Below are 11421 nucleotides of genomic sequence, written 5' to 3'. Positions count from 1 at the left end.
TAATAATAATAATAATAATAAAAAACATTGTGTTCATATACAGTGGCAGACATAATAATTACATACGGCAGGCTCTGCTGCCTACCTTTGTGTTTGGTAAGGTTTTATTTTAAGTGTATCTAAACCCAGACACAAAAATGTTTCAAAAATGATCACTTGTTATTTGTAAGTTTAACACAACTCCAGTCCTATCAGGATAGCAGAAATAAGATCGGACTACAAAACCCAAACCTTATACTTTTCCATAATTTTCTAAATCAGGTATTGGAAGCAGTTGTTAGCATTTCTGACTTTCCTGACCATCATATATTTTTAGGTCAGTTTCTCAAATCACTGGAAATCACCTAAAAGATAGGGCTCGTCCGGGATTTGAACCCGGGACCTCTCGCACCCAAAGCGAGAATCATACCCCTAGACCAACGAGCCATATGGGGTAACTAGCACAGATGAGAACCAGTTAGCCAGTCAGTAATATTGAGCTAGTTCCCACCAAATGAAGTGGATGGGCATCTGGAATCACACCCCTAAACCAATGAGCCAGCTGGTTTTGTATGATGATGTGGAAGAAACTTCCTAAAAGAATATAAAGTCCATTTGCTAAGTTTGTAACAGTTGGAATTTCCAAACACTGCTTGAGTATACACCCCTCCCACCTTAGAATTAGTCCAGCTGCTGTTTCAATTAACAATATGAGTCATGTAGTCCTGGTGATGTTAAACAAACAGGAGCACCTATTACTATCTCTGGCAATGTTTCTCAACCTTTTTAACACAGGGAAACCCCTTGAAATAACCTTAAGGTCTTGGGGGAGCACTTCAGGGAAGGTTGAGAAAAACTGTTCAACAGAGGTTGGTAGGGATTCTCTGAGCTGTGGATGATTGACCTTCTGTTTTCTGGTACCTGCATAGTTCTTGAGCCTATACCACTTTTCAGAACCAGCAGCATGACTCCAGAGATGGTCTTTATGGTGGCATTCAGATCAGCACTATAAGGAGAACATTCTTTCAGCTGCCCACCAACATAAGGGACCTGGAAATATTTTAAAGTGTCCTCTGGGGTAGAAAGGTTGATAGAGGCTGCTCTGTAGTATTACCCTTCATGTCTTCCTCTGAGGGAGCATAAAAGGTATGGAATCTGTCTACTGCTGAGGCAACGAGGGGGTATGAGTGGGAGTCTCCCTAATGCAGGGACTACAATAGTCTCCCTTAGTGAATAAAAATCTATTATCTCCTTGTACACCCACCTTCTCCTGACCCTGCTTGGGGGTAAACCAGTCAGAGCCGCGGACCACCAAAATTTTTTTGTGCACCACCAGTGGTCTGCAGACCACCGATTAGTAAACTTTCTGAGTTGAAGTCAACAAAAGCAGCTATCATTGGCCGGTTAGCTCAGTTGGTTAGAGCGTGGTGCTAATAACGCCAAGGTCGCGGGTTCGATCCCCGTACGGGCCATTTTTTTCCACCTCAAAATAAAAAAATTTGCCAGGTATAAGCGCTGAGTCTGATTTTTTCTAAACAATTTTTTTATGAATCTGTAAGTTGTGTATATGAAAGGAATTACTAAAGTGTTGTGACCACAACCTCATGTTAGGTGTAGTTATACTGCTTTGTCATACAAAGAACCATCATTAGATGGCAGCATTGTATCATTTACTACTATGACTATAGCAGCTAAAGCTCTCTACATGACACAAATGGGTAAAAAGCAGTGAATCTGACATTCACTGAACCATTCCCTGGTGGAAAAACAATCACTGACTTGAAAACACATGAAACCGTGAGATTCTTCACCAGAGAGTGTTTCTATAAAAATCAGATTTACTGCTTGATAAATAGACCCCAACAAGTTGATTTACTTAAGGAACATAGCTTGTTCACTCAGCAAAGTGTCTTATCACTCTGCAAGGAACATTTCATCTAGCTTTACTGAACGGGGTAAAGTTTTCTTTTTAATCATTCAATCACAAGCTAGCAAAAATATATTTTTTAAAATGACCTTGCACAGGATTGGCAATTGTTTGCAAATTTGATTATTATTTCACATTCACTTAGCTAAGTCAAAATTCTTTTGCAGTGATAGTTCACTTTGCTAAGTGAACAGCCTTGGTAAATCGACACCATTATAACCACGTTAATAGACCAAAATTAGCCAAAATGCCCCTACTAGATATTTAAGTGTACAATGAATAGTTTATTACATATCATTAAAGTTTTAGCTCTGGCTTGAAACTGTGATAGCACTCCGTTCTTACAACGTGAGCAGAGTACAGGGTCACTGTAACAATGACAACTTGTTCAAATATCTCCCCTGCCTGCTGATTGGACAATTCTATCACCCCTGTGCTCTTCCCTCCTGTTAGCATGATTACTGTGTCAGACTTACAACATAAACCCTAATAGGCTCAGAGTGTTCCTTCTCCCAATTTTATTGCTGTAGAGGAATAAAGGGAACGTGTATGAAATATTTTGCTGTGTACTAAATTGGCTTAGGCTTTTTTATTAAGGGTTTTTGACAAAGTGATATTTAAATGTGTTTTAGATTTTCCCTGTATATGTATTTTTGTGAATATTTACAGTTGTCTTATAAAATATAATATAAGAATAAAAAGGATCCATGAGCAGCTAAAGGAAATCTCATTGGTTCCTGCAGACAGTACGCCTCTCTATATATAATATTATGGGTGGTGGGGGGGTTGTTGTCTGTGCTGCAGGAACTGATGATCCGGGGAGGTTTTCTATGTCATTATGCTGCCGCCAGGAAGGATCTCTGTGTGGCTCTGTATTTGTTTTTTCTTTAAAATGTTTTACTTTTACAATAAAGGAAAACTTTAAAAGAAAACTGTAGTTTGCATTGCTAATGACTTTGTGTTCTGTTTCTATGAGTTGCTCTTGGCACCATTCATGGTTATCATTTTAAGCCCCCTACCCCTTTTAAAAGGCCAGTTTACTGGATAGTACTGGATAACAGTTTTTAGGATAGCTACAGGCTGGGAAAAGGCAGAAAGTCCATCATTATCAACCACTAGGAAAATAAACATAACCCAGATGTAAAACCCTATGGACAAGGTTAATGCCGAGGAATTCCCCTATTCCCCTGTTCCTCCAATAGGGTAAAAAATTCCTTCCTGATTCCATAAGGCAATCAGATGTTCCCTGGATCAGCAGTCTCAGTTATCTTTACTTTAAATCCTTAATCCCCAGTTATAGTCTGTGCTTCTGGAAATCATCCAGCTTTTTCTTAAAGCAATCTATAGTAGTCACTGAAATTACTTCCTGAGGGAGCTGATTCCACATTTTCACAGACTTTACAGTGAAGAATCCCTTCCTTATCCGGAGCTTAAACTTCTTTTCCTCCAGACACAAAGAGTGCCCTATTGTTCTTTGTAATGATAGGGAGGTTCTCTTCATTACTAGGGCAGGTTAGCAGAGCATTGACCCAGATGTTACATTAGATTCCTATGGTCATGCTATACACAAGCAACAACATAAGGGTACAACCAGTAACTGACATAGCCTACAGTTGGCCCTTGGGCAGAACTGATTTGGGGCCCCTGTGCAGTGACACACTTTGCTTCCACCCCTGGGTACAATGGTGAAAACAATCAATGCTTTTTGAATGGGGGAGGTTGGAATCGTTGTTGAGCTAACACCGCAGTTCTTACAATGGCTCCTAATATTCCAGATGTTGTCTACAAACACAAAAAAAACACTACATGTGAGGCATTAACCTTCAAAACAACAATAGGGGTATTTAATTCAGTCATATGACTGTTAAATTCTGCTCTCAGACCCTTAAATGTTCAAGAGGGTTGTTTTCCAAAATGCACATCAAACCCAGATCATCAAAATCCCATTTACTTTTGCAAGGCACTACTCATGGCTGGTCAGAGTTTTGTTTTGAGCTACTTTGCCTTTGCACTGATTTTGTGCAGATACAGCATGAGCTAATCAGATGCATTTAGCCTGCAGGCAAGGCCTCCTCTTCTCAATATTTCACCATCCTGCAAGCACACACAAGAATACCTATTCAAATGAAATTGCCTTTGCTATTTAAACACAAATGGGCCTAAAATGGAAAATGCACCATTTGGAAACAATTCCATAGATACCCATCCTTACCCTGGTATTGATAATAAAAATTAAATTAAAGGAATCAGAACACAAATACAGAACAAATACACAAAAAAATAAATGATAACTAAAAATAAACTAAACCACTGCAAACCGACTCAAATACCTAAAGAGTTTGTATTTTGTTTTTCAACTTAAAAGAAAAAATATTTGGTTTCCACACATTTTTCATGATGGATTCAATTGGAAAACATTAATCAAATATCAATGGTGATAAATGCATTTTAATTTTTTTTTTTAATTGTGCAAAATTTTGGTAAATGTTTGATTTTTTTTTTAAAAAAATTGAAGCTCAAGAACTTGGAAAAATAGAGCCTGGCTACTCCTTCTGAATATGCCTGATCTCAAGCATGAAGAGCTTTTTCTTAAATGGGATAAAAAAAAGGGGCCAATTTCACTCATGTCCCCCAAAGAAGATGGCGGTGCCCGACAAAGGAGGATACCAGTACGATGTAGGACATGATTTAGGAAACCTCTGGAAGGATTGACAGATCTGTGAAAGTACAGCTGAGTGAGTTTTTTTCAGTGAGTTTTTCACATAATATGACGAGGTGGCCGAGTGGTTAAGGCGATGGACTGCTAATCCATTGTGCTCTGCACGCGTGGGTTCGAATCCCATCCTCGTCGACCGTTTAGTTAGTTGAATTGACATTATTCATGTAACAGAGCCCTAGCCAGTAAAACCTCAAGATGGAAACCAAAAAGTTCCAACAGGGCCGGTGGTGCAATGCATGACAAAAATAGAGGGGATTGTTTCAGAGTTCAAAATTAGTTTAATTGAAGGTACTATAGGGTGGTATAGTGCCTGGGAGAACTCAATTACAGTGTCTATGCAGAGCGGAGGGAACCTTCTCAACTGCAAAGTTGACCTAGAAAAGTCTTTAAGAATTTCAAGAAGCATTGGCCATCTGACTTTTATGGGTCATCTGCTAGTGACACCAAAGTCTGCCATCCTATTTTACATTACTATGCTGCACTGCCACTTGTACTGCAGCCATCGGCTAGTTCCCTCCTCTCAAACCTCAGTTTAGCACCAAGAACATCTCCCCTTAGTCCCTCCTTGACTTACTTTCACATGGGGGGAGGTTGGACTTCACCGTGCACTTCCCCATGGGGTCTGGTGGGCCCATTGCCCATATATTCCTGAGGGCTCCCAAGAGCTTCTTATGCATTACCCGCTCCTGCCTCTGCACTCTCTACACTGTTTTTTTTATACTCTGGAGCCTTGAATTATTTGTGTGACGAGGTGGCCGAGTGGTTAAGGCGACGGACTGCTAATCCATTGTGCTCTGCACGCGTGGGTTGGAATCCCATCCTGGTCGATTGTATTTGCGGTGCAGCAAAATTTCTGCTGCTTCCAATGATTGTACATAAATTCTGCTGTACTAAATTCAGAATTGCCTGCCTCCCTCTATTAGGCTGTGCCAGCTACTACAGTGGGTCAAAATGGTACATTTTTAGTTACATACATAGGCATAGTAATAAAAAAAAAGAAAATCACCTTTTGCATGTCGCATTATATAGATTTAAAATAAATAGTGACACAATATCCTTTGACTTAGCGAATGTGACTTGGTGGGTTGGTGTTCCTGTTCAACGGTCAAACAATGCATTTTTCAATTAAAAATTAAGACAATTGTGCCATCTTAAAAAACTTCCTAAAATGGACCTTTGTTCAAATGTTAACATTTACTTCTACTTAAACTAAGAGTCACAAGGGATATACAATATATTAAGAAAAAAAAGATAATGACAAAGGCATTTTGGCAAGGTGGCTGAGTAGTTAAGACAACAAACTGCAATTTTACATAATTTTGTTTTTTTTTCAGCCGGTGGCGCAATGGATAACATGTCTGACTACGCATTAGAAGATTGCAGGTTTGACTCCTGCCTGGCTCGCATGTGTGCCGTGATAATATAGTGGTTAGTACACTGCGTTGTGGCGGCAGCAACCCTGGCTCACGGCAGGTTTTGTGCATGCGGAATCATTATTTATTAGATACAGACATCAAAAACTTAAAAGGATACATATTATACTTTCTTCATACTAATGAGAGAGAGCCCTAGATACCAGTAAAACCTCAAAATGGCACAAAAATATTACCCTGCTGCACCCTCTCCCCCTTTGCTTCCACTAGGATCGTCCATCTTCCGTGGATCTGCCAGGATGGTCGTTCGGACGATGGGCGCTGTACACAGGCCAGATTATTGTCTGATATTGGCCCTGAGTTGATTATTGGACGGAAACCATTGAACGTGTGTATGTAGCCTTAGAGCTCACAGTAGTCAAATGGGTCTTCACATCTGAGGTTGAAGGAACTAAAGTTGGAGCTGACACACTCAAATATTTGCTTTTTTGTCTAAAATTCATTTTTGCTGCTGATAGACTCATTGAAGCATATAAAAGGCTGAATTCCAATATATTAAATCATGGATCAGCCTGTTTCGTGGTAATGTTTGTTTGTGTTGCACAATTAGCAACAAAGCAATGGCTGGGTGAGACCATCAAAAACGAGAAGAGACTTTCTTGACTCATCCAACATCAATTTTAAGCCTGGTTAGTTGTTTAGGAAGCATAAAACTACCTAGTTTATGAAATGTGTTGGGGCAAATTATATAAATCAGGGATATATGTATATATATATATATATATAGGGAGGTGGAAAGGTGTGCCAATGTACAAGGTCCCCAGACCCTCCTCAGCCAACAGATTTCCTTATTGGGGCTCCATGTCATTACTGTGGGCCCCACGGTTGGATACATCCTTCACTGTCTGAGATGAAAGAATGCCCTTATTACATTAAAACCAACCATCCACAGGGTAGGAACAAAGCTACTGAACATCAATGGGGCATGCTCTTTGAATGTATCCATATTAGATAAAGCAATTAAACCTAATCTATCATTTAACATATCAATTAGAAATAGAGATTATCAGTAGTTAGTCTCAGAACTCCACACACTTCAAGTTGCCTGTTAGGACCTTTTTTCTATAAAACCAAACATACACAGGGTAGCAAAAAACTGCAGAAAATTATTGAATCATGCTCCTCGGAAGAATCCATGTTCAACAACAAAATTACATCAAATTTATTATTACCAGTGGAAAAGATATTAAAGATTATCAGCGGTTAGTCTCAGAATTCCACACACTCCAAGTTGTCAGTTAGAGCAGTGGGGAGATGATTTAATCAAAGATTCATCATTCTCAATTCATCATGTCTGCTTCTCCAGAAGGAGAAAACAGGTAAGGATCAACCTTACTGATAATACTGTTACATTCATTAAAACTGAGACCGGCCAGTGTGCCATTCTTACTTAGTTTAGGGTGACACCACTTTAATTTATTTGTGTTCTTGACTTATGAACTTTTTCACCTGCTAACACTCTATGGTGCCATGTGGGATTACTAGTCAGTCATGGATGATTTATAGAGGAGGTCCAAAATATAACCAACAAAGATTTAAGGATTTTTTTTTATTATTGAATAATAAACCCGATAGACCCTCTTGCTCCTGACCTCAATGTTTATTAGCCAGGGAACCTTCAAATCTGCAACAACTGCACTACTTGTGCTCCACAAGGTCACAGACAGGTATTTTCCACAACTCCATATTGAGTATCAAGGACATACATATATGCAATCATGGTCTCTGACTTTCCTTTATGAATGTCCTTCTCTTCATTCCTTGTCCCCCAAGTGCAGTCCAACCTTTTCATAGTCCTCACTGGGGCTTGTAGCTGAGAATTCCCTAGCTGATGACTCTTTGAAGGATGGTACTGGTGCAATGACTGCTGTCTTTCAGCTGTTGCCTCCTCAAAAGTGACAACAGCCCCTCAGCTGACCCCTATTTTGTACTAAGAATCATCTTGTCAATGCCAGTCCTCTTCCTGAGACTGAAAGCAAAGAAATGAAGCTATGGCAGCCAGAAATGGTGTGCTGGAATGATTCTGACTTCTTCGGACATTGAAAGTTTATAGCCAGGACTGGGGTTAGAAGGGGGCATTTTTCTAGATATTTCAAAGATTCTACAAGCCATTTCGGGTCACTATTGTTCCCTTCCGGGAAGACTGTTGACACTCATCCTATTTCAGCCTAATCAAGCTAAACTATTTAAATCTTCTATCTTATATTTTTTTGTAAATTTGCTGCCCATTCTTTACAACCAAATCACATGGTGGAGGTTGTTAAGTGAAAGAGCCACCACAGATCAACCAATCCATTTCCTTCTCTTTCTTCCAAAGATGAGCCAAGTAGGACACGGACAAGCTCATTCCACTTTAATCCCACCGTAGCAGAACCCAATAGGCAGTCAACCTTCCATCCAATCAGCCTTGTCCTCAAGATTGGGCAATCTAGGCTCCCTGAGGACCTTATTACTATAAAACCAAACATCCACAGGGTAGCAATAAAACTGCAGAATATTATATGAGCATGCTCCTCGGAAGAATCCATGTTCAACAACAAAATTACACATTTACGTCAAATCTATTATTAACAGTGGAAAAGATAATAAAGATTATCAGTGGTTAGTCCCAGAATACCACATAGGGAACCTTCAAATCTGCAACAACTGCACTACTGGTGCTCCACAAGGTCATAGACAGGTATTTTCCACAACTCCATATTGCTGGAGGTTATTTTTTTCCTATGGATCATGGAACACCTGTTGTCATCAGCTAAGGAGATAAGTCCTACATACTGAAAGGAAATATACAACATATCTTTCTGTTGTCCGTAATTCTAGTTATGTGGTTATAGAACAACTGAACTCAAAGAAACACAGACAAGTTTTTTTATGGGTAGCTTCAACCATACGCCACTAGAAAATTCTTGGGGTTCTACTTATAAATGTTTTAACCAAAGTTTCACCCAAATTTTACCCAAAATTAAAACATTTCTCGCGTTCAGGTAGAAATGTGCGAATATACTTTTGCAACTCATTTTTTTTTTGGGGATCTAATGTTAGAAATATGTTTAATTAGGGTTTTAAAAGTTGGATAAAATGTCAATGAAAACATTTATAAATTGACTTCTAAATTTTGTTATATTTTTGATATGATTTTTTGCAAGGTTATCTTTTGGCAATAAAATATGTTTATACAATCTACAGAAAAACTGCTGTGGATAAAAAGTGCACAATTTTTTCCATTCACCCAACCCCACAAATATGCAGTGCAAGTGTTTAATGCTCCCATGCTGGGACTGGCTTGCTTTCCATGGGATTGCTGAACTCACATTCGAGCAGGAATCAGGCTCACTATTGTTGTGTCTCAAGGTCATCGAAATGAAACACTATCTGCTCACGATTCAACAACTTTTTTTCTCATAACCTAATTGTATGGTCACAGCTGGCCGGTTAGCTCAGTTGGTTAGAGTGTGGTGCTAATAACGCCATGGTCTCGCGGGTTCGATCCCCGTACGGGCCAGAAGATTTTAACTGGATAGTGCAACAAACATATTTGAGAACCTGCTTTTCTTTAGGCATATTTACGTTTCCTTAAATATGTATTTGCAGCATAGCAAAAATAGGTATTTACCTAGTTTTCTATGTATAAAATGTCATAAAGAAATCACCCAAACCTTCTCAACTTCTAACAATAAAATACAAAAGCCAACTTACAAATGTAGACAATTAAAGAAATGTAAGACATTAAGAAAAAAACTTTACTTGAAAACTTCACTTCACGCTGAACTTTGTGGGATACTTCATAGTGAACATTGTGGAATATGTCATCCAAAGGGGCATGATTACAATAATTTAGGACCAATGTCCATTCTACCACTTCTGCCCATTCGCAAGACCCCATCTACCAAATGCAGTGCTTAGGTTCACTTTAGGTGTGAGAAATCCAACTGTGGCACCAGTAAATGTATGGTTTACCGAAAAACCTCACATCAGGTTGACTGTGCTCATGTCATTGTTTACATGCATCTAGCCAACTCTGAAACAGGGTATCTGAGGACAGCTGTCTTTGGCTGACCCCATGCTAGTTCTTGAATGCAATGACAAGAGTATGTCTAGGTGGGTGGAACTCCTGTCATGGTTTAAATTCCAATTCAGCAAAAGGGCAGCTGAGGACAGCTGTCTTTGGCTGACAACACACTGGATTTGTTAAACACCAGGATCTGTTAAGCATTGGAGAAAAGATGACAAAGATGTAAAATCTATTTGGACATAGCAGGGTCCGCTAAAGTATGTATAAGTAAAAAATAAATAGAAAAAAAACTTTTATTCAGTTGTGTTCCTAGAAATTATTTATCCTCCCTAAACTCAGATCAGCACCTGAATAACTGACTAGGGTGGCCCCTAATGAGTAATGAGAATAAACAGACAGCTCCAGTTCTTTTTTCAGTCCTGAGGCTAACAATGAGGTCGGGCTACAAGGCAATATCTGCATTTAGAAATGAAGTCTTTATTGTATCCAAAACTCTACTAAGCCTTTGGGTTCCCTGAGAACAAAAAAGTTGATTTACTACAACACAACTTGTTTTATATGAATTTCTTAAAGTTAATCTATAGTGATATATTTTAAAGGCTGACTTGGTTCTAAAATATATTGCCTGAATGGTCTTCCTGGATTTTTCACCCTGATATATAATAAATATGCAGATTGGGTGTTCAGCTTGTTTTGGCACATAATTAGCTTTACATACAAGCAAGCAGTATTCTTTGGAATTAGATTACCAATGGCATCTTTTAAAACCTCTCAGCATAGATGAGACCTACTAATCAAAAGAACCACTGACCCCGACGTGATTTGAACACGCAACCTTCTGATCTGGAGTCAGACGCGCTACCGTTGCGCCACGAGGTCATTGCTGTTATACACCTACTGCCTAAGAATATTTTCCACACGGGTTGCGACATCAATGTCATGCTTTACTGAGGAGATAAGTACTATTTATGCTGATAGGGAACTATACCTCAACATTTCAGCATTGCAAAAATATAATTCTTTTGAACAGGACCTGGTAAAGAAGTATCCAATGTCCCGGTTATAGCAGCCCTAACTCCAGGGCCCGGAGCAGTACTTGAATACTAGTTTTTTATGGCTGAAATATTTTATTTGGGATGGCCTTAGCTCAGTTGGTTAGAGCGTGGTGCTAATAACACCAAGGTCGCGGGTTCGATCCCCGTACGGGCCAAGTCTTTTCTTAGCTTGTGCTGCATACATGTACAGTTGACATTCAAAAATCTAACAATCTCAGGACTCAAGGAGTGCTGGATTTTCGAAAATTCAGGATTTTTGAAAGTTACACTTACCTCCACACACAGGCTAGCCTTCC

The 11421-nt window shown here is 39.2% G+C and overlaps 8 non-coding genes across 8 annotated transcripts; 5 read left to right on the top strand and 3 right to left on the bottom strand.

Moving 5' to 3' along the window:
* Nucleotides 1-354: 354 nt before the first annotated feature.
* Nucleotides 355-426, bottom strand: TRNAP-UGG (transfer RNA proline (anticodon UGG)). Its single transcript has one exon. It is a non-coding gene; the product is annotated as a tRNA-Pro (tRNA).
* A 951-nt stretch (nt 427-1377) lies between these two features.
* On the top strand, nt 1378-1451 carry TRNAI-AAU (transfer RNA isoleucine (anticodon AAU)). Its single transcript has one exon. It is a non-coding gene; the product is annotated as a tRNA-Ile (tRNA).
* A 3224-nt stretch (nt 1452-4675) lies between these two features.
* Nucleotides 4676-4757, top strand: TRNAS-GCU (transfer RNA serine (anticodon GCU)). The gene has a single exon. It is a non-coding gene; the product is annotated as a tRNA-Ser (tRNA).
* A 613-nt stretch (nt 4758-5370) lies between these two features.
* TRNAS-GCU (transfer RNA serine (anticodon GCU)) lies at nt 5371-5452 on the top strand. Its single transcript has one exon. It is a non-coding gene; the product is annotated as a tRNA-Ser (tRNA).
* Nucleotides 5453-7266: 1814 nt separating this feature from the next.
* LOC140325074 (U8 small nucleolar RNA) lies at nt 7267-7400 on the bottom strand. Its single transcript, XR_011919657.1, has one exon. It is a non-coding gene; the product is annotated as a U8 small nucleolar RNA (small nucleolar RNA).
* A 2084-nt stretch (nt 7401-9484) lies between these two features.
* On the top strand, nt 9485-9560 carry TRNAI-AAU (transfer RNA isoleucine (anticodon AAU)). The gene has a single exon. It is a non-coding gene; the product is annotated as a tRNA-Ile (tRNA).
* A 1317-nt stretch (nt 9561-10877) lies between these two features.
* Nucleotides 10878-10949, bottom strand: TRNAW-CCA (transfer RNA tryptophan (anticodon CCA)). The gene has a single exon. It is a non-coding gene; the product is annotated as a tRNA-Trp (tRNA).
* Nucleotides 10950-11208: 259 nt separating this feature from the next.
* On the top strand, nt 11209-11280 carry TRNAI-AAU (transfer RNA isoleucine (anticodon AAU)). The gene has a single exon. It is a non-coding gene; the product is annotated as a tRNA-Ile (tRNA).
* The last annotated feature ends 141 nt before the right edge of the window (nt 11281-11421 follow it).

Source organism: Pyxicephalus adspersus, chromosome 2 (genome assembly GCF_032062135.1).
Source record: "Pyxicephalus adspersus chromosome 2, UCB_Pads_2.0, whole genome shotgun sequence".
NCBI classification, from domain to species: Eukaryota; Metazoa; Chordata; class Amphibia; order Anura; family Pyxicephalidae; genus Pyxicephalus; species Pyxicephalus adspersus.
Note: the sequence above shows the minus strand (reverse complement) of the source record. Positions and strands in the feature narration are given on the sequence as shown.